Consider the following 26,436-nt stretch of genomic DNA (forward strand, 5'->3'; position numbering starts at 1 on the left):
TCCATTTTCACTGTTGTTAACTGTGATTTTGAGATCTCATGGTTACCAAAAAATACATGTATAGCCTATGCCATATAAGTGTTTCTCCTATATTTTCCTCTAGTAGTTTCATGTTTTACTTAGATATTTGATACTTTTCAAGTTGATTTTTGAATGCGAGGAAAAGTTGGGGGTCTTGATTCAAAAATTCTGCATGTGGAAATCCAGTTTTCCCACCACTATTCGTTGAAGAGACTGCTCTTTCTTCATGGAATATCTTTAACACCTTTATATAGCTATGGTGAAACTTGAAATTGCAGATACATGGAATGCTATCCTGGGTTTGTTTGTTTATTTACTTTCTTTTTACTTGTAATGCAGAGAGACAGAGGGACAGAGATATACATACCAAGAGAGATCATCCAACCCCTATTTCACTATCTAAATAAACAGAACAGCAAGAATGGAACAGGACAAACCCAGGAGCCTGAAATTCAATCTAGGTCTTCCTAGATCGAGTTTGTATCATGTTATATAGATTGGTTCATATCACTCATGTACTTAAGCCATCACCCGGTGCTTCCTAGAGTACAGATTATCAGGAAACTGGATAGGAAGAAGATGAGTCTGGACTTGATGTGGGCAACTCAAGTGACATCTGTTGTGCCACATGACTACCTATTTCTGTGTTTTTTAAAACACTTTTTTCTTTTTGAAGTTTTATTTGTTATTTATTAGGTTATCTATTTATTTATTTATCGATTGAATTCTTATTTTATTAAAGATAGATCTTCTATCTACTAGTTTACTTCCAAATGCCCTCACTAGCAAGGACTGGGCCAGAGTGAATCCTGGAGCCCAGGATTCTATCTGGATCTTGCATGTTTTTAGAGGGACACAAATACTTGAGGCATAATTTTCTGTCTCTGAGGTTGCATATATATATATTATATATATATATATAATAGAGTTTTTCATACACTTGGTTATTCCAAGGTATTTCATTTTTTTCGCTATTGTAAATGGAATTTCTCTTGTAAATAAGTTTTTTTTTCAGTGAGATCATTATTTATATATATAAATGTTGCTTTTTATACTCTGGTTTCTCTTCAGATTGTATAAATCTTCCACCTTTTACTAAAAATGCTGTTTTTTGGTGTCAATTTCGTATCTTGCAACTTTGTGGAATTTGTTTATCAATCCTAACAGTTTTGAAGTACTCCGTATGTCTATTCTGTGACTGTAACTTCATCTCTTGACTGTTCTTCTTTTGAATGGCATTCATGTTGTTTCCAACTTTGGCTGTTATAAATAAGGCCATGGATGATTATTTACAGTTTTTCTATGAACTTAAGTTTTCTATGTAGCAAGAATCAACAAACTTTATCTTGAAGCGCTAGATATATACGTGTTAGACTTCTTGTGCATATATTCTTTGTCAGAACCTATTCAGGTCTGCTACTCTAACTCAAATGGGTGTTGCCATGTTGTTTATATGTTTAATTTATTTTTTTTTCATTTACTTGGAAGACAGAATATGAGGGAGTAGGAGGAGAAGAGGGGGAGGAAGAGGAATAAAGAGAGGAGGTTGGGAGCTATAATTTAATTGCTGGTCTTCTAGAGGAGTTACCAGTGAAGGTTCTTATGATTAGAGTTGGGATGAGAGGTTTGTATTCAGCATTTGCCCAAGTTCCTGGTTGGTAGCAATCATGACCTTCCTTGGTTGATCAGCTATGTCATTTTCTTTATGATGGAAAGTGGGCTTCACTGCCTGGGGGCTACATGCAGTTAGAATTTTCTGCCTTGGGACTGGTATTCCTAAAAAAGAAACCTCTGGTGACATGACTGACCATCAAGCTAATTATCTATTATATATTTTTTTAAGATTTATTGTATTTATTTGAAAGAGTTGCAGAGAGAGGTGGAAACAGAGGGAGAGGTCTTCCACCCTCTGGTTCCCAGATGGCCACAACGGCCGGAGCTGCGCCGATCCGAAGCCAGGAGCCAGGAACTTCTTCCGGGTCTCCCTTGTGGGTGCAGGGGTCCAAGGACTTGGGCCGTCTTGTACTGCTTTCCCAGGCCATAGCAGAGAGCTGGACTGGAAGTGGAGCAGCTGGGACTAGAACCAGCGCCTATATGGGATGCCAGCACCTCAGGCCAGGGCTTTAACCCGCTGCGCCACACAGCACTGGCCCCTAGTTATCTATTATAGAAGCAAATAACCTCTTGAATTTGAAGACTAGGAATTTGTAGGAACATTGGCCAAAGTTGTGATTCAGCAGGTTAAGCACCTCTTTGACAATGGCATCCTGTAGTGGAGTGCCAGCTTGAGTTCTGGTTACTGTATTTCCTATCCTCCTTCTTGCTAATACATCTAGGATGGCAGTGGAAGATGACTTGGATTACAGTTGATTACTAATTTCTTTTAATCTAACTCATGTAAAAGTGTACCTTTTAACTGAAGAGTTTACTTCTTGTACCTTTCCTTTTTTTTTTTTTCAAATTTTTTCAAATTTTTGTTTTTCAAATGACATTGTTATTCATTCTAAGTCTCCTTTAAAAATTGTTTATTTACTTGAAAAAGAGGTGGGGGAGGGGTAGGGGGAAGAGAAATACTAATCTTCCATTTGCTTGTTCACTCTCCAGATGGCTTCAACCCAAAACCAAGAGCCTGGAATTCTCTCTGGGTCTTCCACATGGGTGATATGGCCCAACAACTTGGGGTAAATTCCACTGCCTTCCCAGGTACTTTTAGCAGGGAGCTGATTGGAAGTGGAGCAGGTGGAACTTGAGTCAGCACTCATTTGCGATGCAAGTATTGCAGGCAGTGACTTAAGCCGCTGGGCCACAATGCTAGCTCTATCATTAAAGTCTTTTACCAGTTTTAGAAGTATTGTGTATCACAGTTGTCTTTTTAAATAAATTTTATTTTATTTGAAAGGCATTTTATTTAAGAGAAAGAGGCAGAGAGCAGAAGGATATCTTCAATCTGCTGTTTCATTCCTCAGTTGCCCATAGCTGCCTGGACAGGCCTGTCCAGGCCCAAACCAGAAGCTGAGAGCATATTGCAGATCGATCCTGTATATGCGTGGCAAGGACCAAAGTAATTGAATCATCACCTGCCCTCTCCCAGTGTGTGCATTAGCAGGAAGCTGGATAAGAAACGGAATAACTGGGACTCAAACTAGTCACTACAGTATGGGATGTGTATGTACCAAGTGGTATTTTTCTGCAAACTTTTTATTTATTTATTTATTTAAATTTATTTGAAAGCCAAAGAAACAGACGTAAGAGAACAGAATCTACTAGATCAAATGCCTGTAACGGCCAGAGCCAGGCCAGGCTGAAGCCAGGAGCTAGAGTCCATCTGTATCTCCCACATAGGTGGCAGGGATTGTACTTGAGTATCAGTTGATGCCTCCCAGGATGTGCAGTAGCAGGAAGCTGGATTAGAAGAAGAGAGATTGAGACTCCAACCAGCAATTTCGATATGGGAAATGGGTATAAAATGTGTATCCTGCAAGCAGCATCTTAACTGTTGTGCCCATTGTCCATCCCTTGTAGCTATCTTTTAAACCTGATACGAGAAGCAAGGAATTTTAACAGGTAATACATTTATACTGCTTTTTGTAATGATTTCCTTAATATTTTATTGATCCTCTTTTCATCTGGAGTTGAAAGTTGCTATCTCGTGTTCTTCTATTTCACTTTCATAAATCTCCATTCAATTTTCCTCATAGTATATCATTCTGCAATACATTATCTTAGTTTTTGTTTATTTTTGAATGTCTTAAGTTATTCTTCATTTTTAAAGTCTAGCGCAGCTATCTAGGGAATTGTTCTGCATTTGTGTTTTGTTTTCAACAATTTGAATATGCCCTTAGGCCTCCATGTTTTCTGATCATAAATCTATTATCATCTTATTTAGGGTTAATGTTTTGTACATTTTTTCTTTGTCTTTTGCATTTTTAAAGTTTTATTTATTTGTATGGCAGAGTTACAGAGAGAAGCATTGATGGAGAGATCTTCTATCCACTGTTCACTCCACAAATAGCTGCAATGTTTGGGGCTGAACGAGGCCGAAGCCAGAAGCCTGGAAATCCACCTGGGTCTTCCATGTGCAGGTAAGGGGCCCAAGTACTTGGGCCATCTTCCACTGTCCTCTGAGGCACATTAGCAAGGACCTGGATTGGAAGTGGAACAGCTAGAACTCAAACCAGCACCCATAGGAAATGTTGGCATTGCAGGTGGTGGCTCAACCTGCTACACCAAAATGCTGGCCCCTATCTTTTGCATTAAAAAGGTATTTCTTTTACAGGAAGGAAAATGTGGGTGTGGGGGAGGGAGCAAGACAGATACACACATACACAGATCTGCCATCTGCTAATTCATTCTTCCTATATCTGCAACTTTTAGGACTGGTTCAGAGCACCAGCTAGGAATCATCAACTGAATACAGGTTTCCCACATGCATTATAGGAAGCCATCATTGGTTCCTCTCAGGATGTGCATTAGCAGCAAGTTGGAGACAGAAGCAGAGATGGGTATCCTATTGACAGCATTCTGGGTTTGTGGGCCAAGGGCAGATTTACTGAGAGCTGGCTTCAGGACATTCTGAGGGATTGACAGGATAAGGGAGATTGATGGCCAGCATCCTAGGAGGAGGACGCTGGGGGCCCATGCCCAAAACTGGATTCATCTGGGCAAAGGTACAGGTGCCTTCTGAGACCTGTGTGGCCAAAGGGTCTCCACTGACAAAATGTGAGATGGAGGGATACAGAGTGAAGGAACTAGGTTGGCCATATTGTAGTTGTGCTTTTCTCTTTCCCAGTGCAACACAGAACTCCTGGATCAGCTGTTGAGGAGGTCCCTTGCTTGTACTGAATTCTGGTGATGCTGGAAAGTGACCCAGACCCGCAAGATGCTACAGAGGGCCAAAGACTTGACTGTGTCTCAGGTCTTCTGAGGCAGCATGCATTGTACAAGTGGTACCAGGGAAGCTGAGTGGGTTTGAGGGAACTTGTCTCTCAAGGCCAGATGTAGGTGCCCTTCATGGAAAATTAGGAAATCAAGAAAAAAACCCACAAGGGCCTTTTCAGGAAAAACTTGTGTACCAATACTCCCATGTGGGAAGACTGGTTAGATTGAAAGGAAGATACAGGAAAGAGGATTGAGGGGACACGCAGTGGCATGGAACACCACGGGCAGCCTAAGCCTGGCAGCTCGGAGCAGGATATGGCTCTGGTTTTCTCAAGTGTGCCTGTGGTTTGTGTGTACCCCTCAGGACTGGTCGCTGATGATGACGTGGCCAGTGCATGGTGGAAAGAAGTGTGCTTATGCTGAGGACTTGAGGCCCTACAAGACGCTAGAATTCAAACTACCCTTGGTTAGCGGGAAGTTCCTGGATCAAAGAGGACGGTAAGCATGGCGAAGGCCAGCACTGGAGAAAAGCCCATAGCACTTAACAGCCCTGCAGACACCTGTATGGTCTCGGGAGACTTTGGTCGTGCCTGGGCCACACCTCTGCAGTGGTCGCCTTCCTCCCAAGCTGGGGCACATCCCTGGACCCTGCGCGGTGCAAAGGTGGTTAGACTGAGCAGCTGATGAAGCAACAGGCCTTTGGGGTTGAGGGCCCCACCCATTGGCATGTGCTTGGATCGATGATGACTCCCCCATAAACATTCCTTGGAAAAGCTGAACAAAATGAGTGAGAACTCACAACCGTCGTTCTCATCGTGACTGAGGTCCAGCACGTTGCCTCTGGCAGGGATTATGGCAGTGAGGGCCCACATCCAGGGTAGCGGTTCTCTCCACAACCCAGGGTGTACCCATGGTGAAAGGTCCATTTGAGCGGCGCCAGCAAGGCGATCTCTCAGTTGGCCACTCTGGGCAGCAGAGTGCCTGGTGCAGTGGTGCTGGGAGTTTGCATGACGGCTCCCCACGTGGGCAGCAGTGGTGAAGGATGCAGCAGGGTGTGCAGGATCTGATTGTTTGGATGCACGCAGGCCAAGTATTCACCTCCATGGTAGGCTGTGTGCAGCAAAGGCCCAGGTTGTCTGTGCAGTGGGTCTCAGAATCGGGTGGTCCTCTTCCTGGCCAACAGGAGATACATAGCCTGGTCGCCTGGCTAGCATTAGGTGTCTCAGCTGGTAGTCTGATGTGGCGGCAGAGTGTTGAGGTCTCTGAAGAGATCAGACATCCCCTTGAGTGTGGCATTGACACTTGGCAGTAGTGCCTGTATGACCTGGTGGTAGGAGTCAACCTGGCATGAATGTTGTGTTCCCTTCTCTTGGGAGAGTCTTCCACAGAGTAGAGTGGCTCTTGGGCTGGGTGCAAAGGAAATGACAGGGACAATGGGATGGGTTGTCTCTGAGGAAACCCTGGTGAGCATGGTTGCTGTGAGTTCTCAGGGCGTGGCAGCGAGTGCATCATGGATGACCCAGGGTGATTCCCGGTGATGTCAGAGTTTGATCATGCAATAGAGTTTGGGCACATGACTGGTACAATTTGGTTGGTGCCTTGGGGAGATTCTAGGCAAATAATGTGCTGGGATCCCTTTGCCGAGGGTGTGAGTGTCATGTAATCTGTTGTACTCTTGCCCATGGATGAAGCAGTTATGCAGGACTGTGCCACGAAGGCCCGGGTACTGTGCTTCTCCTATTTGAAATGGACAAACCCCCTTTACCTGGGCTTCAGAGGCAGGACCAGTGAAGTGACACAGTTACCTCAGGAGAGTTAGGACCTTGGGCATGGTAGCTTCCCTCAGCTAGTAACAACAGCTGTTGGACACTTCAGGGCCTATAACTCATGCCCCTGGCTCCTGTGCCTATATTCCTGGAGCCCGAGCCCAGATTGTCTTGGCCAGCAGAGAAACCTCAATGTCTTGTGGGTGGGAGGATGTTTTTAGAGGCATTTGCTGTACCCTGGGGTTTTGAGACTAATCCGTTGCCTGAACATACCCTGTCTTGGATGATTGGGTCATGTGGCAGGGCCATAATCCTGGTGGTTTTCCCTGTCTGTTGGGGGCTCACTTGTGCTGAATGTGGATCGTGTAGTCCTCTGGGTTGGCAGGTGTGAGGTTGAATCTTTGGTGGGTTTGAGGGCTGGTTGCATGTTCCCTTGTGCTGACTTGAGGACATTCAGAGGGCTTGCCAGGGTTGGGGCGATTAGGGAGGAGCAATTAGGGAGAGGTCACTGGGGTCAAGTCTGACCCTGGGTGCAGCTCGGCAAAGACATTGCTGGCCTCCCAGACCTGTGTGACCACTGAAAGAAAAACGAGATTGAGAGATGCAGGAGTGCAAGTACGAGGTGGGCTGTGTTTGCAGTGAGTCTCTTGCTCTTTGCTGCCGCAACACAGAAACCCTGGCAATGTAGAGGAGGTCCCTTGATTGTACACACTACTGGGGACTCTCAGAGCACACCACACCTGGCGGTGGTACAAGGAGTGAAAATGCATGACTCTGTCTCAGGTCCTATGAGGCAGTATGCCACACAAAGTGGCCTTTGTTTCCCTGGAAGTTGCCACGGGTTTTGGGGTGCGCGTGGAAATTTTCACTCTGTGCCAAATGTCAGTGCCCATCCACGGTATTAAAGGCTCAGACCCCCAGCAAAGCAGTGCCGGCAGGTAGATGTCAAACCTGTCCAGACCATGGTCACCGACGGCAGGACCAACACATACGAGGGACACGGACACATATATACCGTCACTCACATCTTCCCAGAATTTAGAAGTCAAGCTGATAACCCACAAAGGCCTACTCAGGAGAAACTTGTGTGCCCATAGTCCCATCATGGACAGACTGGCTTGTGTGTAAGGAAGCTTCAGGGATGAAGATTGAGGGGGGGCGCGGTGGCAGGGGTCACCATGGGCAGCCTAACCGTGGCTCGGCCGGGGCTCTCGTTTTATCAAGTGTCCCTGTGGTTTTGTGTGTACTTCTCAGGACCACTTGCTGATGTCAACGTGGCCATGCAGGGTGGGAAGAAGTGTGCTTCTGCTGAGGACTTGAGGCCCTACATGATGCTAGAGTTCAAACTACCCTTGGTGAGTGGGAAGCTCCTGGATCTCTGAGGATGGTAAGCATTTCCAGGGCCAACCCTGGAGACAAAGCCCTTAGCACCTCACAGCCCACAGAGAGCTGTATGCTCACTGTGCATTTGACCACGGTTGGGCCACACCTCTGCAGTGGACCGCCTGTCCTCCTTGCATTGGGGGGTATCCCTGGACTCTGCAGGGCTGGGAAGGTGGTTGGACTGAGCAGCTGACGAAGCGCCAGGCTTTGTATGTCTCTCACCTTGGCATGTGCTTGGATCAATGATGACTCCCCCATAAACATTCCTTGGAAAAGCTGAACAAAATGAGTGAGAACTCACAACCGTCGTTCTCATCGTGACTGAGGTCCAGCACATTGCCTCTGGCAGGGACTATGGCAGTGAGGGCCCACGTCCAGGGTAGCAGTTCTCTCCACAACCCAGGGGTGCCCATGGTGAAAGGTCTATTTGAACAGCGCCAGCAAGGTGATCTCTCAGTCGGCCGCTCTGGGCAGCAAAGTGCCTGGTGCAGTGGTGCTGGGAGTTTGCGTGGCGGTTACCCATGTGGGCAGCAGTGGTGAAGGATGCAGCAGGGTGTGCAGGATCTGATTGTGTGGATGTGCCCATGCTAAGTGTATACCTCAAGGGTCTGTTGCATGCAGCTGAGGCCCTGGTTGCCTGTGCAGTGGGTCATGGTACCAAGTGCTCCTCTTCTTGGCCAACAGGAGTCATGAAGCCCAGTCCTCTGGCCAGCATTAGGTCTCTCTGCTTGTGTTCTGAAGTGGCAGTAGTCTGCCGCAGGGCTCTGAAGAGATCAGACATCCCCTTGAGTGTGGCATTGACACTTGGCAGTAGTGCCTGTGTGACCTGGTGTTAGGAGTCAGCCTGGCATGACTGTGTGTTCCCTTCACTTGGGAGTTTCTTCCATAAAGTGCAGTAGCTCTTAGGGTTGATGCAAAGGAAATGACAGGGACAATGGGATAGGTTGTCTCCAAGGAAACCCTGGTGAGCATGGTTGCTGTGGTTTCTCTAGGTGGGGCAGAAGGGTATTCCTTGGGTCACCAAGGGTGAGCCCTGGTATTATCATTTTGTGACTATGCAGTAGAGCTTGTGCACACATCTGGTGCATTTTTGAAGGTTACTTGGTGGGAGGGATAACAGGTGAGCAATCTTCAGGGATCCCTTTAGCTGAGGGTGTGAGTGCAGCATAATCTGTTGTACTCTTGATCATGGATGAAGCAGCTTTGTAGGTCTGTGTCACAAAGACATGTTACTGTGCTTCTCCTATTTGAAATGGACTCTCTCTTTACCTGGGCCTCCAACGCAGAACCAGTGATGTGACGCAGTTAACTCAGGAGAGTTAGGACCTTGGTCATGGTGGCTTCCCTCAGCTTGCAACATCTGCTGCTGGAATCCTGAGGCCCTGTACCTCATGTCCCTGTCCAGTGCCTGTAATCCCAGAGCCTGAGCCCAGAAGTCATGGCCAGCAGAGAAACTTCGATGTCTTGTGGGTGGGAGGATGTTTTTAGGCATTTACTGTACTCCGGGGTTCTGAGAATAATCCAATGCTGGAACATACTCTGTCTTGGGTGACTGGGTAATCTGCCAGGGACATAATCCTGGTGCTTTTCCCTGGTCTGGTTGGTGCTCAGTTGTTCTGGTCATGGGTAGTACCGTCCTCTTGGTTGGCAGGTGTGAGGTTGAATCTTCAGTGGGTTTGAGGGTTAGTAGTATTTTCCCCAGAATTGATTTCAGGACATTCAGAGGGTTTCTCAGTGTCGGGGCAATTAAAGAGAGGCAATTAGCGAGAGGTCACTGGGGGTCAAGTCTGACCCTGAGTGCATCTGGGCAAAGCCACTGCTGGCCTCCCAGACATGCGTGACCACTGACACACAAATGAGATTGGGAGATTTAAGAGCGCAAGTGCGAAGTTGGCTGTGTTTCAGCAGAGCTCTTGCTGTTTCCGGCCGCAACACAGAAATCCTGGGCAGCTATTGAGGAGGTACCCTGATTGTATTCATGACTGAGGACTGTGCAGGGCACCCCACACCTGGCAGAGGTTCTAGGCGACCAAAGGCCTGACTGTGTCTCAGGTCCTATGAGGGAGTATGCCTTGCACAGCGGTTCTTTCTTTCCCTGTTAGCTGCCACAAGTGTGTGGGGTTCCTGTGGACCTTGTCACTCTGGGCCAGATGTCGGTGCCCATCATGATATTGAAGGCTCAGACACCAGCAAAGCAGTGCCGGCAGGTAGATGCCAAAACTCTTCAGGCAAAGGTCATCGATGGCAGGACCAATACACACTAGGGACATGGACACATATGTAGCGTAACTCGCAACTTCCCAGAATTCAGAACTCAAGCTGAGAACCCACAGCAGCACACTCAAGAGAAACGTGTATAACCAGAGTTCATCATGGACAGACTGGCTTGTGTGTAAGGAAGCTTCAGGGATGAAGATTGAGGGGATGTGCTGTGGCGCAGAGACCAGGGGCGTCCTAAGCATTGCAGGTCAGAGAAGGCCATGGCTCTGTTTTTCTCAAGCGTGCCTGTGGTTTGTGTGTACTTCTCAGGACCGCTTGCTGATGTCAAAATGGCCATGTAGGGCAGCAAGAAGTGTGCTTCTGCTGAGGACTTGAGGACCTATATGATGGTAGAATTCAAATTGCCCTTGGTGAGTGGGAAGTTCCTGGATCTCTGAGGACGGTAAGCATGGCCAAGGCTAGATATGGGCACAAAGGCAAGCACTTCACACACCAGCAGGCTTTTTATGCTCACTGGAGTCTTTGGGGTCTCCCTGGCCACACCTCTGCAGTGGACCGCACCACTGCAGTGGACCGTCTGTCCTCCTTGCACTGGAGGATATCCCTGGACTCTGCGGGGTGCGAAGGTGGTTGGGCGGAGCAGCTGATGAAGCAACAGGCCTTTGGGGTTGAGGGCCCTACACCTTGGCATGTGCTTGGATCAATGATGACTCCCCCATAAACATTCCTTGGAAAAGCTGAACAAAATGAGTGAGAACTCACAACCGTCGTTCTCATCGTGACTGAGGTCCAGGATATTGCCTCTGGCAGGGACTATGGCAGTAATGGCCCACGTCCAGGGTAACGGTTCTGCAAAACCCAGGGGGTGCTCATGGTGAAAGGTCCATTCGAGCAGCCCCAGGGGACGATCCCTCAGTTGTCTGCTCTGGGCAGAAGATTGCCTGGTGCAGTGGTGAAGTGAGTTTGTGTGGCGGGTCCCCACATGGGCAGCAGTGGTGAAGGATGCAACAGGGTATGCAGGATCCAATTGTGTGGATGCAGGCGGAGCCAAGTATTCACCTCGGGGGTCTGCTGGGTGTGGCCAAGACCCTGGTTGTCTGTGCAGTGGTTCTCTGAACCGAGTGCTCCTCTTCCTGCCAACAGGAGACACAAAGCCTGGTCGCCTGGCTAGCATTAGGTCTCTCAGCTGGTAGTCTAATGTGGCAGCAGAGTTCTGCAATGGTCTGAAGAGATCAGACATCCCCTTGAGTGTGGCATTGACACTTGGCAGTAGTGCCTGTGTGACCTGGTGGTAGGAGTCAACCTGGCATGAATGTTGTGTTTCCTTCTCTTGGGAGAGTCTTCCACAGAGTAGAGTGGCTCTTGGGCTGGGTGCAAAGGAAATGACAGGGACAATGGGATGGGTTGTCTCTGAGGAAACCCTGGTGAGCATGGTTGCTGTGAGTTCTCGTGACCCCAGGTAGAAGGTTAATCCTTGGAGCTCCCAAGGTGATTCCTGGTGATGTCAGAGTTGGTCATGCAGTAGAGTTTGGGCACACAACAAGTACAATTTTTTTGGTGCCTTGTTGGGATCTAGGCAAGTAATGTGCCTGGATCCCTTTGCTGAGGTTGTGAGTGCCATGTAATCTGTTGTACTCTTGCCCATGGATGAAGTAGGTTTGGAGGACTGTGCCACGAATCCTGGGTACTGTGCTTCTCCTATTTGAAATGGACGAAACCCCCTTTACCTGGACTTCAGAGGCAGAACCAGTGAAGTGACACAGTTAACTCAGGAGAGTTAGGACCTTGGGCATGGTAGCTTCCCTCAGCTAGTAACAACAGCTGTTGGACACTTCAGGGCCTATAACTCATGCCCCTGGCTCCTGTGCCTATATTCCTGGAGCCCGAGCCCAGATTGTCTTGGCCAGCAGAGAAACCTCAATGTCTTGTGGGTGGGAGGATGTTTTTAGAGGCATTTGCTGTACTCTGAGGTTCTGACTAATCTTTTGTCTGAACATACCCTGTCTTGGGGGATTGGGTCATGCGGCAGGAATATTATCCTGGTGGTTTTCCCTGGTCCAGTCGCTGCTCATTTGTGCCACTCCAGTATTGCACAGACCTTTGGTTTATCAGGTGTGAGGTTTATCTCAGTGGTTTGAGGGCTGGTTGCATGTTCCCCTGTGCTGACTTCAGGACATTTGGTGGGCTTGCCAGGGTCGGGGCGATTACGGAGAGGCAATTAGGGAGAGGTCACTGGGGGTCAAGTCTGACCCTGGGTGCATCTGGGCAAAGCCACTGCTAGCCCCCTAGACCTGCGAGACCACAACACACAAATGAGATTGGGAGATGCAGGAGCGGAAGTTCTCGGTTGGCTGTGTTTGCAGTGGGTCTCCAGCCCTTTCTGGCCACAACAGAGAACCCATGGGCAGTTGTTGAGGAGGTGTAGTGTTCGTACTCATGACTGGGGACTGTGCAGGGCACCCCACACCTGGCAGAGTTTCTAGCCGTGGAAATGCATGACTCTATCTCAGGTCCCGGGGGACAGCATGCATCACACAAGCGGTCCTTTCTTCCCTGGACGTTGCCACGGGTTTTCGGGGTGCCCATGGTCCATGTCAGTGTGGACCAGATGTCAGTGCCTACCCATGGTATTGAAGGCTGAGACCCCGAGCAAAGCAGTGCCTGCTGGTAGATACAAAAACTGTCCTTTTAAAGAACACTAGTGGCAGGTCCAACACTCACTTGTGACACAAATGCACATATACCGTGACTCACATCTTCCCTGAATTCCAAACTCAAGCTTAGAATTCACAAGAGCCTACTCACGAGAAACTTGTGTATGCATAGTGCTATCATGGAGACAGGCTCGAGTGAAAGGACGCTCAGGGATAAAGATTGAGGGGACGCACTATGGCGGGTGATACCACAGCAGCCTAGCGTGGCGGCACAGAGCAGGCCAGGGTTCTGGTTTTCTCAAGCGTGCCTGTGGTTTGTGTGTACCTCTCAGGACAGGTTGCTGATGTCGACGTGGCCGTGCAGGGTGGGAAGAAGTATGCTTCTGCTGAGGACTTGAGAACCTAGAGGATGCTAGAATTCAAACTACCCTTGGTGAGCGGGAAGCTCCTGGATCTCTGAGGATGGTAAGCATGGCCCAGGCCAGCACTAGGCAAAAAGCCATATCACTTGACAGCCCCACAGACACCTGAATGCTCGCTGGAGACTTTGGCCACGCCTGGGCCACACATCTGCAGTGGTCACCTTCCTCCCTGCACTGGGGCACATCCCTGGACACTGTGCGGTGAAAAGATGGTTAGACTAAGCAGCTGACGAAGCACCAGGCCTTCAGTGTTGAGGGCCCTACACCTTGGCATGTGCTTGGATCGATGATGACTCCCCCATAAACATTCCTTGGAAAAGCTGAACAAAATGAGTGAGAACTCACAACCGTCGTTCTCATCGTGACTGAGGTCCAGCACATTGCCTCTGGTAGGGACTATGGCAGTGAGGGCCCACATCCAGGGTAGCGGTTCTCTCCACAACCCCAGGGGGTGCCCATGGTGAATGGTCCATTCGAGCAGCCCCAGGGGACGATCCCTCAGTTATCTGTTCAAAGCAGAAGATTGCCTGGTGCAGTGGTGCTGGGAGTTTGCGTGGCGGCTCCCCACATGGGCAGCAGTGGTGAAGGATGCAACAGGGTGTGCAGGATCCAATTGTGTGGATGCAGGCGGAGCTACGTATTCACCTCAAGGGTCTGCTGGGTGTGGCCAAGGCCCTGGTTGTCTGTGCAGTGGTTCTCTGAACCGAGTGCTCCTCTTCCTGGCCAACCGAGACACAAAGCCTGGTCGCCTGGCTAGCATTAGATGTCTCAGCTGGTGGTCTGATGTGGCAGCAGAGTTCTGCAATGGTCTGAAGAGATCAGACATCCCCTTGAGTGTGGCATTGACACTTGGCAGTAGTGCCTGTGTGAGCTGGTGGTAGGAGTCAACCTGGCATGAATGTTGTGTTTCCTTCTCTTGGGAGAGTCTTCCACAGAGTAGAGTGGCTCTTGGGCTGGGTGCAAAGGAAGTGACAGGGACAATGGGATGGGTTGTCTCCGAGGACACCCTGGTGAGCATGATTGCTGTGAGTTCTCGTGGCCGGGAAGAAGGTTAATCCTTGGAGCTCCCAGGGTGATTCCCAGTGATGTCACAGTTTGATCATGCAGTAGAGTTTGGGCACACGACAAGTACAATTTTTTTGGTGCCTTGTTGGGATCTAGGCAAGTAATTTGCCGGGATCCCTTGGCTGAGGGTTTAAGTGCCACGAAATCTTTTGTACTCTTGAACTTGAATGAAGAATGTTTACAGGACTCTGCTACAAAGGCTTGGGTACTGTGCTGATCCTTTTGAAATGGACATCTCCCTTAACCTGTGCTTCCAATGCAGGAACAGTGATGTGACACAGTTATTTCAGGAGAGTTAGGACCTTGGGCATGGTGGCTTCCCTCAGATTGCAACAGCAGCTGCTGGACTCCTCAGGCCCTGTAACTCATGCCCCTAGCTCCTGTGCCTGTAATCCTGGAGCCCGAGCCCAGATTGTCTTGGCCAGCAGAGATAGCTTGATGTCTTGTGGATGGGAGGATGTTTTTGGAGGCATTTGCTGTACCCTTGGGTTCTGAGACTAATCCGCTGCCTGACTGCACCCTGACTTGGGGGATTGGGTCATGTGGCAGGGACATAATCCTGGTGGTTTTCCCTGCTCTGGTGGGTACTCACTTGTGCTAGATGTGGGTAGCGAAGTCCTCTGGTTTGGCAGGTGTAAGGTTGAATCTTCAATGGGTTTGTGGCCTGGTAGCCTGTTCCACTGAGCTGACTTCAGGACATTCGGAGGACTTGGCAGAGTTGGAGCTATTAGGGAGAGGCAATTAGGGAGAGGTCACTGGGGGTCAAGTTTGACCCTGGGTGCATCGGGGCAAAGCCCCTGCTGGCTGCCCAGGCCTGGGAGACCACTGACACACAAATGAGATTGGAAGATGCAGGAGCGGAAGTTCTAGGTTGGCTGTGTTTGCAGTGAGTCTCTTGCTCTTTGCTGCCGCAACACAGAAACCGGAGCAGCTGTGGAGGAGCTCCTGTGATCATACTCACTTGGTGACTCTCAGAGCACCCCACACCTGGCAGAGGTTCTAGGCGACCAAAGGCCAGACTGTGTCTCAGGTCCTGTGAGGCAGTATGCCTCACAAAGTGGTCCTTTCTTTCCCTGGAAGTTGCCACGGGTTTTGGGGTGCGCGTGGAAATTTTCACTCTGTGCCAAATGTCAGTGCCCATCCACGGTATTAAAGGCTCAGACCCCCAGCAAAGCAGTGCCGGCAGGTAGATGTCAAACCTGTCCAGAAAATGGTCACCGACGGCAGGACCAACACATACGAGGGACACGGACACATATATACCGTCACTCACATCTTCCCAGAATTTAGAACTCAAGCTGATAACCCACAAAGGCCTACTCAGGAGAAACTTATGTGCCCATAGTTCCATCATGGACAGACTGGCTTGTGTGTAAGGAAGCTTCAGGGATGAAGATTGAGGGGGGGCGCGGTGGCAGGGGTCACCACAGGCAGCCTAACCCTGGCTCGGCCGGGGCTCTTGTTTTATCAAGTGTCCCTGTGGTTTTGTGTGTACTTCTCAGGACCGCTTGCTGATGTCAACGTGGCCGTGCAGGGTGGGAAGAAGTGTGCTTCTGCTGAGGACTTGAGGCCCTACATGATGCTAGAGTTCAAACTACCCTTGGTGAGTGGGAAGCTCCTGGATCTCTGATGATGGTAAGCATTTCCAGGGCCAACCCTGGAGACAAAGCCCTTAATACCTCACAGCCCACAGAGAGCTGTATGCTCACTGTGCATTTGACCACGGTTGGGCCATACCTCTGCAGTGGACCGCCTGTCCTCCTTGCATTGGGGGGTATCCCTGGACTCTGCAGGGCTGGGAAGGTGGTTGGACTGAGCAGCTGACGAAGCGCCAAGCTTTGCATGTTGAAGGTCTCGCACCTTGGCATGTGCTTGGATCAATGATGACTCCCCCATAAACATTCCTTGGAAAAGCTGAACAAAATGAGTGAGAACTCACAACCGTCGTTCTCATCGTGACTGAGGTCCAGCACATTGCCTCTGGCAGGGACTATAGCAGTGAGGGCCCACGTCCAGGGTAGCAGTTCCCTCCACAACCCAGGGGGTGCCCATGATGAAAGGTCCATATGAGCGGCGCCAGCAAGGCGATCTCTTAGTCGGCTGCTCTGAGCAGCAGAGTGCCTGGTGCAGTGGTGCTGGGAGTTTGCATGGCGGTTCCCCACGTGGGCAGCAGTGGTGAAGGATGCAGCAGGGTGTGCAAGGTCTGATTGTGTGGATGTGCCCAGGCCAAGTGTTTACCTCAAGGGTCTGTTGGGTGCAGCTAAGGCCCTGGTTGCCTGTACAATGCATCTTGTTACCGAGTACTCCTCCTCTTGGCCAACAGGAAACATGAAGCCCGGTCCTCTGGCCAGCATTAGGTCTCTCTGCTTGTGTTCTGAAGTGGTAGTAGTCTGCTGCAGGGCTCTGAAGAGATCAGACATCCCCTTGAGTGTGGCATTGACACTTGGCGGTAGTGCCTGTGTGACCCGGTGGTAGGAATCAACCGGGCATGATTATTTGTTCCCTTCTCTTGGGGGTGTCTTCCATAGATTGGGCAGCTCTTGGGCTTGTGTCAAAGGAATTGAAAGGGAAAATGGGATAGGTTGTCTCCAAGGAAACCCTGGTGAGCATGGTTGCTGTGAGTTCTCAAGGCAGGGCAGAAGGGTATTCTTTGGAGTTCGCAGAATGAACCGCAGTAATGTCATATTTTGACTAAACAGTAGAGCTTGTGCACACGTCTTGTGCATTTGTGAAGGTTACTTGGTGAGAGGGATAATAGGCGAGCAATCTTCCGGGATCCCTTTGCTGAGGGTGTTTGTGCAGCATAATCTGTAGTACTCTTGATCATGGATGAAGCAGGTTTGCAATTCAGTTTCTCGAAGGACACGGTACTCTACTTCTATTTGAAATGGACTTCTCTCTTTGCCGGAGACTCCAATACAGTACCAGTGATGTGACAGTGTATAATCAGGAGAGTTAGGACCTCGGGCGTGGTGGCTTCCCTCAGCTTGCAACAGCAGCTGCTGGACACTTCAGGGCTTATAACTCATATCCCTGGCTCCTGTGCCTGTAATCCCAGAGCCTGAGCCCAGATAGTCTTGGCGAGCAGAGAAACCTCAATGTCTGCTGAGGTTAGAGGTTGTTTTTCCAGGGCTTTTGCTGTACCCTGGGGTTCTGAGACTAATCTGCTCCCTAACACACCTTTTCTTTGGGGGTTTGGTAATGGGGCCAGGGACATAAACCTGTCAGATTTCCCTGGTCTGGTAGGTGCTCACTAGTTCTGGTCATGGGTAGTACAGTCCTCTGTGTTGGCAGGTGTGAGGTTGGATCTTCGGTGGGTTTGAGGGCCGGTTGCATGTTCCCCTGAGCTGATTTCAGACATTTGGAGGGCTTGTCAGGGATGGGGTGATAAAGGACAGGCAATTAGCGAGAGGTCACTGGGGGTCAAGTCTGACCCTGGGTGCATCTAGGCAAAGCCACTGCTGGCCTCCCAGACCTGCGTGACCACTGACACACAAATGAGATTGGGAGATTTAAGAGCACAAGTGCGAGGTTGGCTGTGTTTGCAGTGGTGCTCTTGCTGTTTCCGGCCAGAACACAGAAATCCTGGGCAGCTATTGAGGATGTCCCCTGATCATATTCATGACTGAGGACTGTGCAGGGTACCCCACACCTGGCAGAGGTTCTAGGCGACCAAAGGCCTGACTGTGTCTCAGGTCCTATGAGGTAGTATGCCTTGCACAGCAGTCCTTTCTTTCCCTGTTAGCTGCCACAAATGTGTGGGTTTCTGTGGACCTTGTCACTCTGGGCCAGATGTCAGTGCCCATCATGATATTGAAGGCTCAGACACCAGCAAAGCAGTGCTGGCAGGTAGATGCCAAAAATGTTCAGGCAAAGTCATTGATGGCAGGACCAATACACACTAGGGACATGGACACTTATGTACCATAACTCGCAACTTCCCAGAATTCAGAACTCAAGCTGAGAACCCACAGCAGCACACTCAAGAGAAACTTGTATAACCAGAGTTCATCATGGACAGACTGGCTTGTGTGAAAGGAAGGTTCATAGATGAAGATTGAGGGGATGTGCTGTTGCGCAGGGAGCAGGGGCATCCTAAGCATTGCAGGTCAGAGCAGGCCATGGCTCTGTTTTTCTCAAGCGTGCCTGTGGGTTTGTGTGTACTTCTCAGGACTGCTTGCTGATGTTAACGTGGCCGTGCAGGGTGGCAAGAAGTGTGCTTCTGCTGAGGACTTGAGGCCCTACAAGACAATAGAATTCAAACTGCCCTTGGTGAGCGGCAAGCTCCTGGATCTCTGAGGATGGTAAGCATTTCCAGGGCCAAATCTGGGGACAAAGCCCATAGTACTTCACAGGCCAGCAGGCTTTTGCATGCTCGATGGAGGCCTTGGCTGCACCTGTGCCACACCTCTGGAGTGTTCTGCCTGTCCTCTTTGCCTTGTGGCATGTCCCTGGAGACTATGGACCTCGGAAGGTGGTCAAGCAGAGCAGCTGATAAAGCACCAGGCCTTTGGTGTTGCAGGCCCCACCCATTGGCATGTGCTTGGATCAATGATGACTCCCCCATAAACATTCCTTGGAAAAGCTGAACAAAATGAGTGAGAACTCACAACCGTCGTTCTCATCGTGACTGAGGTCCAGCACATTGCCTCTGGCAGGGACTATGGCAATAATGGCCCACTACCAGGGTAATGTTTCTGTCAAACCCATGGAGTGCTCATGGTGAAAGGTCCATTAGAGCAGCCCCAGGGGGACGATCCCTCAGTTGTCTGCTCTGGGCAGAAGATTGCCTTGTTCATTGGTGAAGTGAGTTTGTGTGGCAGGTCCCCACGTGGGCAGCAGCGTTGAAGGATGCAACAGGGTGTGCAGGTTCGGATTGTGTGGATGAACCCAGGCCATGTATTCAACTCGAGGGTCTGCTGGGTGTGGTCGAGGCCCTGGTTGTCTGTGGAGTGGGTCTCAGAATCGGGTGGTCCTCTACCTGGCCAACAGGAGATACCTATCCTGGTCGCCTGGCTAGCATTAGGTCTCTCAGCTGGTGGTCTGATGTGGCAGCAGAGTGCCGCAGGGCTCTGAAGAGTCAGACATCCCCTTGAGTGTGGCATTGACACTTGGCGGTAGTGCCTGTGTGACCTGGTGTTAGGTGTCAACCTGGCATGACTGTTCTTTTCCCTTCTCTTGGGACAGTCTTCCACAGAGTAGAGTGGCTCTTGGGCTGGGTGCAAAGGAAATGACAGGGACAATGGGATGGGTTGTCTCTGAGGAAACCCTGGTGAGCATGGTTGCTGTGAGTTCTCGTGGCCAGGCAGAAGGTTAATCCTTGGAGCTCCCTGGGTGATTCCCAGTGATGTTACAGTTTGATTATGCAGTAGAGTTTGGGCACACGACTGGTACAATTTTGTTGGTGCCTTGGTGGGATTCTAGGCAAGTAATGCGTCAGAATCCCTTTGCTGAGGGTGTGAGTGCCACGTAATCTGTTGTACTCTTGCCCATGGATGAAGCAGGTTTGCTGGACTGTGCCACAAAGGTCTGGGTACTGTGCTTCTCCTATTTGAAATGGACGAAACCCCCTTTACCTGGACTTCAGAGGCAGGACCAGTGATGTGACGCAGTTATTTCAGAAGAGTTAGGACCTTGGACATGGTGGCTTCTCTCAGCTTGCAACAGCAGGTGCTAACACTTCAGGGCCTATAACTCATGCCCCTGGCTCCTGTGCCTGCAGTCCTGGAGCCTGAGCCAAGATTGTCCTGGCCAGTAGGGAAACCTTGATTTCTAATGTGGTTGAAAGTTGTTTTTCCGGAAACTTGCAGTACCCTGGGGTTCTGAGTCTATTCTGCTGCCTGAACGCACCCTGTCTTGGGGGATTGGGTCATGGAGCCAGGGACATAAACCTTTTAGTTTTCCCTGGTCTTCTGGTGCTCACTTGTCTGGTTGAGAGTAGAGCCGTACTCCTGGTTGGCAGGTGTGAGGTTGAATCTTCGGTGGGTTTGTGGCCCGGTTGCATGTTCTCCTGAGCTGACTTCAGGACATTCAGAGGTCTAGCCAGGGTCAGGGCAATGAGGGAGAGGTGACTGGGGGTCCATTTTCACCCTGGGTGCATCTGGGCAAAGCCCCTGTTGGCCACCTGGACCTGTGAGGCCACTGGCACACAAATGAGATTGCGAGATGCAGAGGTGCAAGTGCTAGGTTGGCTGTGTTTGCAGTGAGTGTCTTGCTCTTTCCGGCCACACAAAGAACCCCTGGGCTGCTGTTGAGGAAGTTCCCTGAGCCTACTCACGACTTGGGACTGTGCAGGGTACCCCACACCTGGCAGAGGTTCCAGGTGACCAAAGACATGACTGAGTCTGAGGTCCTGGGGGGCAGCATGCATCACACAAGCGTTGCTTTCTTTCCCTGGAAGTATCTGCGGGTTTTTCGGGGTGCCCATGGAACTTGTCACTCTGGGCAGGATGTCAGTGTGCATCCACGGTATTAAAGGCTCAGACCCCCAGCTAAGTAGTGCCTGCCAGTATATGCAAAAACTGTCCTGGCAAATGTCACCGGTGGCAGGACCAACACACACTTGGGACACAGATGCACATATAACATCACACGCATCTTCCCAGAATGTAGAACTCCAGCTGAGAACCCACTAGGGCCTATTCAGAAGAAGCTTGTGTAGGCCTTGTCACATCATGGACAGACAGGTTCGATGACAGGAAGCCTCAGGGATGAAGATTGATGGGACGCGCTGTGGTGCTTGACACCACAGCAGCCTAGCGTGGCAGCTTGGAACAGGCCAGGGGTCTGGTTTCCTCAAGTGTGCTTGTGGTTTGTGTATACGTCACAGGACCGGTCGCTGATGTCGACGAAGCCGTGCAGGGCGGGAAGAAGTGTACTTCTGCTGAGAACTTGAGGCCCTACAAGACACTAGAATTCAAACTGCCCTTGGTGTGCGGGAAGTTCCTGGATCAAAGAGGACGGTAAGCATAGCCAAGGTCAACCCTGGAGGCAAAGGTCATAGCTGTTAACAGCCCCACAGATACCTGTATGCTTGCTGGAGACTTTGGCCACGCCTGGGCCACACCTCTGCAGTGGACCGTCTGTCCTCCTGCGCTGGGGTGTATCCCTGGACTCTGCAGGGCTGCAGAGGTGGTTGGGCGGAGCAGCTGATGAAGCACCAGGCCTTTGGTGTTGAGGGCCCCACCCATTGGCATGTGCTTGGATCGATGATGACTCCCCCATAAACATTCCTTGGAAAAGCTGAACAAAATGAGTGAGAACTCACAACCGTCGTTCTCATCGTGACTGAGGTCCAGCACATTGCCTCTGGCAGGGACTATGGCAGTGAGGGCCCACGATTAGGGTAGCAGTTCTCTCCACAACCCAGGGTGTGCCTAAGTTGAAAGGTCCATTCGTGTGGCTCAGGAAGGCAATCACTCAGTTGTCCATATGGGCAGCAGAGTGCCTTGTGCAATGGTGCTGTGAGTTTGCTTGGCAGCTATCCATGTGGGAAACAGTGGTGAAGGATGTAGCAGGGTGTACAGGGTCTGATTGTGTGGATGTGCCCAGGCCACTTGTTTCCCACGAGGGTCTCCTGCATGTGGCAAAGACCCTGGTCCCTGTGGGGTAGGTCTCAGAATCAAGTCTTTTCGTCTTGGCCAATTGGACCCACGAAGCCCGGTCCCCTGTCTAGCTTTAGGTCTATGAGCTGGTGGTCTGATGTGGCAGCAGAGTTCTGCAATGGTCTCAAGAGATCAGGCATCCCCTTTATATGGCATTGACACTTGGTGGTAGTGCCTGATGACCTGGTGGTAGGAGTTAACCTGGCATGAATGTTGTGTTCCCTTCTCTTGGGAGATTCTTCGGCAGAGTAGAGTGTCTCTTGGGCTGGGTGCAAAGGAAATGACAGGGACAATGGGATGGGTTTGCTCAAGGACACCCTGGTGAGCATGATTGCTGTGAGTTCTCATGGCCGGGAAGAAGGTTAATCCTTGGAGCTCCCAGGGTGATTCCCAGTGATGTCAGAGCTTCTTCATGCAGTAGAGTTTGGGCACACGACTGGTACAATTTGGTTGGTGCCTTGGTGGGATTCTAGGCCAGTAATGTCCCGGGATCCCTTTGCTGAGGGTGTGAGTGTCACGAAATCTTTTGTACTCTTGAGCTTGAATGAAGAATGTTTGCAGGACTCTGCTACAAAGGCTCGGATACTGTGCTGATCCTTTTGGAATGGACATCTCCCTTTACCTGTGCTTCCAATGCAGGAACAGTGAAGTGACGCAGTTATTTCAGGAGTGTTAGGACTTTGGGCATGGTGGCTTCCCTCAGCTTGCAGCAGCAGCTGCTGGACTCCTCAGGCCCTGTAACTCATGCCCCTGGCTCCTGTGCCTGTAATCCTGGAGCCCGAGCCCAGATTGTCATGGCCAGCAGAGATAGCTCGATGTCTTTGGATGGGAGGATGTTTTTAGAGGCATTTGCTGTACCCTGAGGTTCTGAGACTAATCTGCTGCCTGACTGCACCCTGACTTGGGGGATTGGGTCATGTGGCAGGGACATAATCCTGGTGGGTTTCCCTGCTCTGGTGGGTACTCCCTTGTGCTAGATGTGGGTATTGAAGTCCTCTGGGTTGGCAGGTGTCAGGTTGAATGAATCTTCAATGGGTTTGTGGCCCGGTAGCCTGTTCCACTGAGCTGACTTCAGGACATTCGGAGGACTTGGCAGAGTTGGAGCTATTAGGGAGAGGCAATTAGGGAGAGGTCACTGGGGGTCAAGTTTGACCCTGGGTGCATCGGGGCAAAGCCCCTGCTGGCTGCCCAGGCCTGGGAGACCACTGACACACAAATGAGATTGGAAGATGCAGGAGCGGAAGTTCTAGGTTGGCTGTGTTTGCAGTGAGTCTCTTGCTCTTTGCTGCCGCAACACAGAAACCGGAGCAGCTGTGGAGGAGCTCCTGTGATCATACTCACTTGGTGACTCTCAGAGCACCCCACACCTGGCAGAGGTTCTAGGCGACCAAAGGCCAGACTGTGTCTCAGGTCCTATGAGGCAGTGTGCCTCACAAAGTGGTCCTTTCTTTCCCTGGAAGTTGCCACGGGTTTTGGGGTGCGCGTGGAAATTTTCACTCTGTGCCAAATGTCAGTGCCCATCCACGGTATTAAAGGCTCAGACCCCCAGCAAAGCAGTGCCGGCAGGTAGATGTCAAACCTGTCCAGAAAATGGTCACCGATGGCATGACCAAAACATGCTAGGGACACAGACACATATATACCATCACTCACATCTTCCCAGAATTTAGAACTCAAGCTGATAACCCACAAAGGCCTACTCAGGAGAAACTTATGTGCCCATAGTCCCATCATGGACAGACTGGCTTGTGTGTAAGGAAGCTTCAGGAATGAAACTGAGGGGGCGCGGTGGCAGGGGTCACCACAGGCAGCCTAACCGTGGCTTGGCCCGGGCTCTCATTTTCTCAAGTGTCCCCGTGGTTTTGTGTGTACTTCTCAGGACCATTTGCTGTTGTCAATTTGGCTGTGAAGGGTGGGAAGAAGTGTGCTTCTGCTGAGGACTTAAGGCCCTACAAGACAATAGAATTCAAACTGCCCTTGGTGAGCAGGAAGCTCCCGGATCTCCTAGGATGGTAAGCATTTCCAGGGCCAACCCTGGAGACAAAGCCCTTAGCACCTCACAGCCCACAGAGAGCTGTATGCTCACTGTGCATTTGACCACGGTTGGGCCACACCTCTGCAATGGACCACCTGTCCTCCTTGCATTGGGGGGTATCCCTGGATTCTGCAGGGCTGGGAAGGTGGTTGGACTGAGCAGCTGACGAAGCGCCAGGCTTTGTATGTTGAAGGTCTCGCACCTTGGCATGTGCTTGGATCAATGATGACTCCCCCATAAACATTCCTTGGAAAAGCTGAACAAAATGAGTGAGAACTCACAACCGTCGTTCTCATCGTGACTGAACTCCAGCACGTTGCCTCTGGCAGGGACTATGGCAGTGAGGGTCCACGTCCAGGGTAGCAGTTCCCTCCACAACCCAGGGGGTGCCCATGGTGAAAGATCCATTTGAGCGGCGCCAGCAAGGCGATCTCTCAGTTGGTAGCTCTGGGCAGCAGAGTGCCTGGTGCAGTGGTGCTGGGAGTTTGCATGGCGGTTACCCATGTGGGCAGCAGTGGTGAAGGATGCAGCAGGGTGTGCAAGGTCTGATTGTGTGGATGTGCCCAGGCCAACTGTTTACCTCAAGGGTCTGTTGGGTGCATTAGGTCTCTCTGCTTGTGTTCTGAAGTGGTAGTAGTCTGCCGCAGGGCTCTGAAGAGATCAGACATCCCCTTGAGTGTGGCATTGACACTTGGCGGTAGTGCCTGTGTGACCTGGTGGTAGGAGTCAACCTGGCATGATTGTGTGTTCCCTTCTCTTGGGAGTGTCTTCCACAGAGTGGGGTAGTTCTTGGGCTTGGTTCAAAGGAATTGACAGGGACAATGGGATGGGTTGTCTCCGAGGAAACCCTGGTGAGCATGGTTGCTGTGAGTTCTCAAAGCAGGGCAGAAGGGTATTCTTTGGAGTTCGCAGAATGAACCGCAGTAATGTCATATTTTGACCATACCGTAGAGCTTCTGCACACGTCTGGTGCATTTGAAGGTTACTTGGTGGGAGGGATAATAGGCTAGCAATCTTATGTGATCCCTTTGCTAAGGGTGTCAGTGCAGCATAATCTGTAGTACTCTTGATCATGGATGAAGCAGTTCTGTTTCTCAAAGGACACGGTACTCTACTTCTATTTGAAATGGACTTCTCTCTTTGCCGGAGACTCCAATACAGTACCAGTGATGTGACAGTGTATAATCTGGAGAGTTTGGACCCCGGGCGTGGTGGCTTCTCTCAGCTTGCAACAGCAGCTGCTGGACACTTCAGGGCCTATAACTCATATCCCTGGCTCCTGTGCCTGTAATCCCAGAGCCTGAGCCCAGATAGTCTTGGCGAGCAGAGAAACCTCAATGTCTGCTGAGGTTAGAGGTTGTTTTTCCAGGGCTTTTGCTGTACCCTGGGGTTCTGAGACTAATCTGCTCCCTAACACACCTTTTCTTTGGGGGTTTGGTAATGGGGCCAGGGACATAAACCTGTCAGATTTCCCTGGTCTGGTAGGTGCTCACTAGTTCTGGTCATGGGTAGTACAGTCCTCTGTGTTGGCAGGTGTGAGGTTGAATCTTCGGTGGGTTTGAGGGCCGGTTGCATGTTCCCCTGAGCTGATTTCAGACATTTGGAGGGCTTGTCAGGGATGGGGCGATAAAGGACAGGCAATTAGCGAGAGGTCACTGGGGGTCAAGTCTGACCCTGGGTGCATCTAGGCAAAGCCACTGCTGGCCTCCCAGACCTGCGTGACCACTGACACACAAATGAGATTGGGAGATTTAAGAGCACAAGTGCGAGGTTGGCTGTGTTTGCAGTGGTGCTCTTGTTGTTTCCGGCCAGAACACAGAAAGCTTGGGCAGCTATTGAGGATGTCCCCTGATCATATTCATGACTGAGGACTGTACAGGGTACCCCACACCTGGCAGAGGTTCTAGGCGACCAAAGGCCTGACTGTGTCTCAGGTCCTATGAGGTAGTATGCCTTGCACAGCGGTTCTTTCTTTCCCTGGATGCCCTCACGAGTTTGTGGGGTTCCTGTAGACCTTGTCACTCTGGCCAGATGTCGGTGCCCATCATGATATTGAAGGCTCAGACACCAGCAAAGCAGTGCCGGCAGGTAGATGCCAAAAATGTTCAGGCAAAGGTCATCAATGGCAGGACCAATACACACTAGGGACATGGACACTTATGTACCATAACTCGCAACTTCCCAGAATTCAGAACTCAAGCTGAGAACCCACAGCAGCACACTCAAGAGAAACTTGTATAACCAGAGTTCATCATGGACAGACTGGCTTGTGTGAAAGGAAGGTTCAGAGATGAAGACTGAGGGGATGTGCTGTGGCGCAAGACCAGGGTCATCCTAAGCATTGCAGGTCAGAGCAGGCCATGGATCTGTTTTCCTCAAGCGTGCCTG

The 26,436-nt window shown here is 50.5% G+C and overlaps 8 non-coding genes across 8 annotated transcripts; all 8 read left to right on the top strand.

Annotated features, from left to right (window-relative positions):
* The first annotated feature begins 5,633 nt into the window (after positions 1 to 5,633).
* On the top strand, positions 5,634 to 5,727 carry LOC127483999 (small nucleolar RNA SNORD116). The gene has a single exon (XR_007910782.1). It is a non-coding gene; the product is annotated as a small nucleolar RNA SNORD116 (small nucleolar RNA).
* A 2,557-nt stretch (positions 5,728 to 8,284) lies between these two features.
* Positions 8,285 to 8,378, top strand: LOC127484006 (small nucleolar RNA SNORD116). The gene has a single exon (XR_007910789.1). It is a non-coding gene; the product is annotated as a small nucleolar RNA SNORD116 (small nucleolar RNA).
* A 2,587-nt stretch (positions 8,379 to 10,965) lies between these two features.
* On the top strand, positions 10,966 to 11,059 carry LOC127484001 (small nucleolar RNA SNORD116). The gene has a single exon (XR_007910784.1). It is a non-coding gene; the product is annotated as a small nucleolar RNA SNORD116 (small nucleolar RNA).
* A 2,565-nt stretch (positions 11,060 to 13,624) lies between these two features.
* Positions 13,625 to 13,718, top strand: LOC127483998 (small nucleolar RNA SNORD116). The gene has a single exon (XR_007910781.1). It is a non-coding gene; the product is annotated as a small nucleolar RNA SNORD116 (small nucleolar RNA).
* A 2,565-nt stretch (positions 13,719 to 16,283) lies between these two features.
* Positions 16,284 to 16,377, top strand: LOC127484004 (small nucleolar RNA SNORD116). Its single transcript, XR_007910787.1, has one exon. It is a non-coding gene; the product is annotated as a small nucleolar RNA SNORD116 (small nucleolar RNA).
* A 2,577-nt stretch (positions 16,378 to 18,954) lies between these two features.
* On the top strand, positions 18,955 to 19,048 carry LOC127484003 (small nucleolar RNA SNORD116). Its single transcript, XR_007910786.1, has one exon. It is a non-coding gene; the product is annotated as a small nucleolar RNA SNORD116 (small nucleolar RNA).
* A 2,563-nt stretch (positions 19,049 to 21,611) lies between these two features.
* LOC127483997 (small nucleolar RNA SNORD116) lies at positions 21,612 to 21,705 on the top strand. Its single transcript, XR_007910780.1, has one exon. It is a non-coding gene; the product is annotated as a small nucleolar RNA SNORD116 (small nucleolar RNA).
* A 2,559-nt stretch (positions 21,706 to 24,264) lies between these two features.
* LOC127484016 (small nucleolar RNA SNORD116) lies at positions 24,265 to 24,358 on the top strand. Its single transcript, XR_007910799.1, has one exon. It is a non-coding gene; the product is annotated as a small nucleolar RNA SNORD116 (small nucleolar RNA).
* Positions 24,359 to 26,436: the final 2,078 nt, after the last annotated feature.

The sequence above is a fragment of the Oryctolagus cuniculus genome, chromosome 12 (assembly GCF_964237555.1).
Source record: "Oryctolagus cuniculus chromosome 12, mOryCun1.1, whole genome shotgun sequence".
Taxonomy (NCBI): domain Eukaryota; kingdom Metazoa; phylum Chordata; class Mammalia; order Lagomorpha; family Leporidae; genus Oryctolagus; species Oryctolagus cuniculus.